An 8311-nucleotide genomic window follows, 5' to 3' on the forward strand; every position below is an offset into this window, starting at 1 on the left:
AATTTGTCAGCTAGGACCTAAAATTCAATACTGGGAAATCAAGAGGTCAAGAAGAACCTGCAGAAAGGTAGAATTTTTTATTACATAAATTCACCTTTGATATTAGAGAATTGTGCAACATTAGCACTTCAATGTCTTCCTCATTTTAAGTTGTTTCTTTCATGTTCAGTGCCATGGCAGCTACAGACAGACTATAGCCATGGCCAAATTGAGTCTAGAGAGAGCTTCAGAAGCAAGTTCGGGCCTTATTCAAAAACCTTTGAAATGGATGAAAGGGTGTCTATTGACTTTGATGGACTTCGGGTTGAACTGTTCCAGCTGCTAGAGGCAGTCCTGGGTTCTGGTCATGGCTCCAGATTATGTTCATGCATTTTATTCAATTGCTGTATTTATATATATTGAACAGCACTTTTAATAAGTCCAGGAATACAGGACTTTTGCCTTCCACAATGGTGCTTTAACAGTGAATGCAAGAAATATTTTTTTTTAATGACTCAGATTTTTCTGTGATTTCCTGCATAGAGACACAACATTTTCATTAGGGATGTCTTCCATCACTCCAGATGTAGGCCAGTGGTGACAGGACAGGTGAGGTAAGACGGAATGCTCATGGACAAATGCTCATGGACAAAAGATGAAAGGAATTACTGTCTGAATCAAAGTAACTTCTGTAACTATTCAGGCCTGGGTCAAAATTACACATACGAAGTTGTAGCAGAAAACTGTCTTCATTGCATTTCACTGGATTCCAAAGCTGCCTGACTGTGGGAAAAGACAGGACTGCAAGCATTATAAAGAACTGTCAGAACTGGGGAAAACCCCAGCTTTTCTGCTTCAGAAAATTTGAAGATATTTCTGTAATTTCTAAAAGTCAGACTAAGTCTTTAAAGGTTTGCAGCATTTATATGAGTGAAATGTGCTGATCTAAGCACATGACAAGGGGGACAAATGGTCTATCACCTGCTGCCTGAAGCAAGCACTCACCCTCAGGTCACCAGTCTTGTCAAATAGATTTGCATTGATGGAATATGAAATGGCATCAAAACATATAAGATTATCTTTCCTTTGAAGAAAAGCAACAGCTATGCTAACTTTGAAGTTTGAGAACAGGAAGGCAATTAGTTCAAAAGTACTAGACACAAATGGGGAAATTAATTCAATGCTGTCACTAATAGGAACTGGCAGTTTCAAACCCTGAAAGATTGGCTTCTTATAACACTTTTCAGTGACATGTGCCCAGCTAGTGAACTGATTTGGTACTGTAAGAGTGGGATCACTTGAGTAAGCATGTCCAATCCTCAAAAAAAGCTAATCTTTCTGCTACATGTAAATAGATTTCACAGAACAGCTACTCTGTGTGCCACCATACCCTCATGAGCCACAGATTGTGTTCCAATAATCCATGTCACAGTAATAAAGTAGAGGAGATTGTGGGAATTGCACAAATTCTGTTAAAATTTCGCAGATGATGTTAGACAGTGGACTACACTATATGCCACAGAGGAGCAAACTCTCTCCTCTGCTTGCAAAAAACTAAACAAGAATCTAGTTACTAAGTCCTTGAACACATGAATAAATTACTGCAATTAAGCACTTAAGAAATTATAGTGTTATTAAGGACATCAAACTTGGGTCTTCTGCCTGCCTTTAGTTCTGTCTTTACTTCACCTTTCTTCAGCTTTCATTATCTTAACATCAGGGCCTCAGCTTTAGAATTTATTTTGAGATTTCTCAGAGCTCTGTTACAATGTCTTACATCACTTCCAAATAATTTTTCAGCATTGTTTTGAATAACAGCTAAACTGTTAATCCTAAAATATATTAACTTAATTACAAATGGTTACATTCATTTCTTACACTTCATTCTCTTGAAATGCAGTCTGTTGTCTTGTGGCTGTACTGACCATCACTACAACTGCATAAATGAGTTTTGATGAAGACAAATGAATCTCTGTCTGATTGGGCATCCTGTCATCTAAGGAAATACAGAGCACAATAAGTGTTAATGGTTGTACCTGTATGGTTACTCAGCTGACATCCTAGAGAATCCATTTCTGTTTAAGAATTCATAATTTCATAAAGTTTATTTTTCTAACAGAAGACATGCTTTAAAATGTAATCTATATTAGTTATCCATGTCTTTTCTGCCTGTCTGCAGGTATGCTACCTAACATTAAGGTAAGGCTAATGTCAATAATCACCTCAGAATTTTCAGTAAGTACAGGATGTATCTGCTCTGTTTTTATCAGAATCTCCTATAACTAGCATAAAACTTTAATTGATAAAAATTAATAGTATTCAAACTTTGAGTAGTATGGAAATCAGCTTTACATTACAACATCTCTCACATTATCTTCCCTCATAAAAATTAAAATCAGTTGCAGATCTCCTAAAATGAGCCATCAGATTAACTTTCTAAGATATCATTGGTGGGTTTTCACACCGGAAATCTATTTCTCTGGCAGGCCACCTGAATTTAAATTTGGCAGGCTGTAGTGTAGTATAAGGTTTACTTGTTCAATCAAGCATTCAATTAACTAACATGTCAGTATGTTGGTCCTTTGTGAGACAAATAAAAGGCAGCTAAAGTGCATTGAGCCATCTGAACGGATAGTTGTGTAATTAATATTTGTTTTTAATTTATTGAAGATGTCCAGATGCTCTGGCAGTCATTTCCTGGGAAATCCTTAAAATAATTGACTGAGCTCTGTAAACTTACTAGATGGCAGCAGGCTTTCCTCTGTGTGTGATTAGAATTGGACAAATGATTCAGGAGAACTTTAACTATTTTTTTTTACATTTTTTAAGAATATTGTTTACAGTTATGACATAATTTTTGTGTAATTGCCTATTTGTTAAATTCTAGGGTTTATCAGTTATCCGCATTTTCGCTAAGACTGTCATTGCTTTGGGATCACACAGCATTCTCCAACTCAGTAAACCAAGTTGTATTAGTGTGGCAGAGAAGAAAGCACATGATTTCAGGACATTTTTTTTCTCAGTTAATCTCATTTTTGTTAGCTACTCCAGCAGTAGGTTAATCCTAGTTTTGTAAACATTAAACAGGGAGAGAGAAAGGCATTTGAAGCGTGTGTGCTGAGATAGGATGAGTTGTCCTCTGAAAGTGTGTCTCTCTTTCTACTGCTTAGATGAGTAACTTGGACTTTATATACAACTTCCAGGTGAAAAAAAAAATGGAGGAGAGGGGAAATCAGTCTTTCAGTCTGTTTTTGTCCCATTTAACTACAGTGTGTAAATTAAGAGCATTGCTATGCTAGACACTTCCTATAGCCAATGAAGATGCAGGTATCTTCAGAGAATGAAGTAGCTTGGACACTGCTTTCCCATTAAGTACTGAAAAAGTTAAGTCTATACTGATAATTGAAATCAGATTAAACAGATCTTTATGTTACAAAATATTGCATTTCACCAAGATTTCAGAGTAAATGGGATGATTCTTGACTAACCAGAAGAGATAAGAAGCTAGGCTGATTGGCTATATTATACCTTTTATACTTACATTACCTGGTAGCACTGACACCACGGCAATTGCAAAGACGTTTCTAAGTATCATTTCAGGCTGATATGATACTACAGACCCTGCTGGGAAGACCGTTATGTGTTCCACTGTGCCACATCCAAGACGTTGGTCTGTATGTCTGGTAAGTCCTAGACCTGGTGAATAGTCTTTTATCTCCATTCCGTGTTGCATTATTTATTTATATTATTTATTATTTATTTATTATATTTATTTGCATAATTCAGATATACATTCCCCCCACTCATACATTGGATGAAATGTTATTTCCAGAAGGATCATTCCCACTGCTATCACCCCTGTCTTATTTTTCCTCTGACCACAGTCACATTGATTTTTTTCTACTGCCTTCTTCCTGGCTAACAGTTAATGATCACGCTCCATGTACAGATAATAGAGATACCAGTATCTGTGCAGCAGTTAGCTGTGATCATACAGAGCCATTCTCACACACAAACAAAAGCAATAATGGAGATCCCATAAGCATCAATATACATAGACACATTTATTTGAATGATAACGGAAACCTCACCAAGAAGGGGCAGATTAGCTCATGAATCAGATGTAAGGAATACCTTTTCAAGCTCTACATCTTGCAGTCAAGATATAATGGGTTCATTTTTAAGATAAACTGCTTAGCAGCTACCTTTTCTACATGTAATACACTTGTGTTAACCTGTATGTTTAAAAAACCTGACCTATTTAATGTTTAGTAGGATACAATATTTAATTCCATGTTTTGTAAGATTTATTCTACAGCTATGAAAACTTTTTAAAATATGTGAGTAATATTTTCCAAGCTCCACTTAAGCTGTCTTCAACATTCAATTTCTGACTGAAGTCACCTCAGGGGCTTCATTTTCAGGTGGCAAAGTTTGACATAGTTTGGAGAAAGTAACCAGTTGGAGAGGTCTTCAGCAAAGTACTGAGAAGATGAGGCACCACAAATGACTAGTCATATTCCTAAAGCACTGACCATTATGAACAAAATTAATACATGGGTTTGAGTGATTCATTCTGAAACTAGTTCATGTAAGATTTGGAATGCTGAAAGAATATGACTCAAGATTTCCTCCCAATATGACAACTCTATTAAACTCAAAATGGTACATTTTCCTTTTCTGTAGCATTGTTTATTTCAGTAAAGCACACCTGACTTTTGAAAAAAAAGTCTGTGGATCTTGCAAACCAAATGGCTCCCTATGTATCAATACAAATCTTGCTTCTGTTTCAAGGAAACAAGAATTATATGACAGTCCATAGCCAAACATGAAACAAATTCTTCCTCTGACATTTTATGTTCCTGCTTTATTTCCATTCATCTTATCATGGACATTATTCTTGGAAAAGACATTAAAAGCTCAAAGGTATGTATGAAATGAAGGATTTAGGAGAATGAAATTGAAGATAGGTTTTCAGTACTGGTATCTCTTGCAGTATGCAAACATTTGACATTACTATTGCTCTTGGGGTACATTATCAGCAGACGGTGAACTCAACTTCGGGTTCCTATGGATTAAGACAAGTTACTAGTGTGCTGTGAAATGGAAAAGCAAAAGATTATCCTCTTTTTTTGTATTCAGTATACATATGCAAGCTTCTAACATGCCAAAATTTAAAGGGTATAATTCCTATAATTGGTGCTCCTAACACAGTTCAAGTTTTATCTTCATGTTTCTGAGTTTATCTGTATAGAAACCATAAAAGAACAGCCCAAGATTTCTGCTGAGCATGACTTTTTTTCAGAACCTTTTTCTTCTGCCAATCTTTTTTCCTCTATTCCTTCAACTTGAAAGACGTAAAGAAGTAGGAAGCTCTTTTACAGCCTTTAGCTAGTGCTAATGGGACCCAGGCAATAATATTGGTAGGATTAATCTGCATATAAACTGACCCTTTGGGAAGGGGTCTAGCACCTGACACTCTTTTATATTGCCATAATTAAAATGAGTCAATGGGTCAATTACAGTGAATTTTTCAATATTAATGACCTTTGATTACACCTAACTGAGGAATCAATAGTATAAAGTCAGCACAGGCCTGAAATACTGATTCAGAAAACCTGAATGTATATCACATAGCTAGGTTTTGAATTTAAACCTAAAGAAGGGTTGTGTCATATTAGCACATATATATAGTTCTATGATAAACATTGACAGGTCCTTGCATTCATCTAAGGTAGCTCTGTTCAATGAAGATGTAGCTAAACATGCAATCCAAGTGTCTTAAAAGCAACTGTTGCTGATGCTTGCTCAGATGTTTTCATTACCAGCAATGTGACAGTGTTCCGTGTTTTCTTATAGTGGATCTACTTTCAGTAGCAATATATTTACTTATTTATTTCAATAAAATTGTTTTATTAATGGACTTTAGCAAGATAAGTGAGTAAATTATTTTTCTTCCACAGACTCTGGAAAGGACAGTATTCTCTGGGCAAGGATTCAGTTCTGACAGTCCCTCTAACAGTGATTTCTAGTAATGGGCTTGTTCATGGAAAAAGGATTTATATCACCCACAGGTGGTTTTATGAGGAGGAATAATTTTGGATAGGTAAAAAGATTCATAATCTTTTATCAGGTGAGACAAAAACTTCATGGGTGAGGACACGGAATAACTGGGCTATTTTAGTTCTTGAAATGAAATTTCATTTGTCAAGGACTCAGCAATCCAGTCCACACAAAGCACTTGCAGGTCTTGACAGAACTGATTTTTACCCTGTATCCATCAGGTAAGATTTCTAAAAGCAGTCAGGGTTAGCTTAACTGTGGCCCAAATAACTTTGGTGCAAGTTCATCAATGAGTTCAATGGGGAGAGTCAAATCAATAGTAAGTGCTTTCCAAAGTCCCACCATTTAGCTTTTGAAATATACCTATCAGTTCAAAGAAAGAGGAGATGAGAAAAATCAAGAAATATCAATGCCAAGCCACCTTTACTTAGGAGCAACAGTAGTTGAGCATGTCTGAACAACACAGCTAATTCCAGTGTTAGGCTTCCAAAATATTATAGTGAGGGGAAAAACATTCAAATTATGGAAAAACATTTGTGGCACTATCCATTAAAATATGCCAGAAAGAAAGATGGATGGATACTTCACTGGAGCATTCTTTTATTTATAAATACACAAGTCAGTAGCAGCATAGTTCGTTCTAAAAAGGTACTTCATTATTGCCAATGTGTAGTGCTCCTTGATATTTTTCCTCCAGTAAGTAGCAATATGTCAAACCCCACATATTTAGCTCACTTCTCTTCATGTCAGAAGACCATGGCATACCCTAAAGAACAAGTATTTGAATACTGTTAAAATCCAGTCAGTAAAGTCTTAGGTACTCATCTGTTGCACAAGTAATACACATATTGAAATGACTGCCATTTATTGCCAAAACTAACAAACAGTCAAGACCTTGTGCGTGTGTATGAGTAATATATACACACATGGTATGCATATGTATATGTATATACGAGTATATCTATAAGTTATATATAAGTATGCATAAAAACTTCTGCTTAAATATTTACAAACAATTAATATATTTTTCAGGCTCAGTTCTATATTGCTTTCAGCTGACTGAAAGGGTATACGGAAACAATAGGAACATATGGAAAACAAGATCTGTTTTGAGACCAGATTGTGATGTGTTTACTCATGTTGAATAACATACAAGGAATATTCCTTCTGTGGCATAAAATCCTCTGCTGTGAGGAACTGTCACAATGCAGCAGTTTGTATTTACTTATGCTGTTACATATTTGCCATTTATTTGCCCGCAGCAGTGATAGTGTCACATCAGAACTAAACCTGGGGTTTGACTGTTTCATTTATTTGCAAAGTCTACCCCATGACAATTTTCTAGAATCTGGGTTACTTTTTTATTTACACAAGCTGGGAACAAGCTCTTACCTCTACAGTATATGAATTATCAAAAAGGATTACTGACGTCTCTCATTTATAAGCATTATGCTGCTTAGCATACGAGCTTAAAAATATGACTATCCAAAATAGATTGCCAATGTCACTCTGTATGTAAATAGTGTTTAAACTGTGAAAAATTACTTACTACTTAAGGCTGAGGAGATACAGCATATTTTACTCACCCTATTTTGTCTAGGCAGTAGCATGGATCTCCAAAGTGTGAATGGTTTTATGTAAGAGGGATGCACGGTTACTCACCCTCATGAACCTTGGAGAAGAGAAAGACTATAATTTCAAACTTAGCTCTGAACATCTTCCTTGAGCAGCCTGACGTTTCACTGCAAACTCTCCCACACTTTTCTGTTGTACCACATTGGTTCCAAATTCCACCTGAGTTCCTGTCAAAAAAGCTGGGAATATTGGCTCTATAACTTCAGAGGCTCAAGGCTGTACACTAAATTCCAATTTTCTATTTTGTCCAACACAGCCACACAAGAGAAAGTCAAAGGGATGTTTGAAAAGCATTAACCCACTTTACCTAGGAAAATGCCAATTTGCATAGATGATAACAGTATGTACAAGAATAAGTAATTAAGGCCCTTTCTGTAGACATTGCACACTTGAGCCTTCCACTGAATTCTATAGGAAGTTGATGCTGAGGTCTTGATTCTGCCTAGTCCTACTGCTTGATTTTAGTACAAAGTAAATGCCATACAGAGGGGGTAGAGGTTCTTTTATTTTAAGGATCCTGATCCTGCGAATACTTGAAGAGGCAAGAAATCTTATATGCATGGCTCATCTGCAGAATCAGAAATTCAGAAATGTTCCAAAGCCCCAGAATAAAAAGATGGGGGGGGGGGGGGGA

Source organism: Nestor notabilis, unplaced genomic scaffold (genome assembly GCF_000696875.1).
Source record: "Nestor notabilis isolate BGI_N333 unplaced genomic scaffold, ASM69687v1 scaffold7196, whole genome shotgun sequence".
NCBI classification, from domain to species: domain Eukaryota; kingdom Metazoa; phylum Chordata; class Aves; order Psittaciformes; family Psittacidae; genus Nestor; species Nestor notabilis.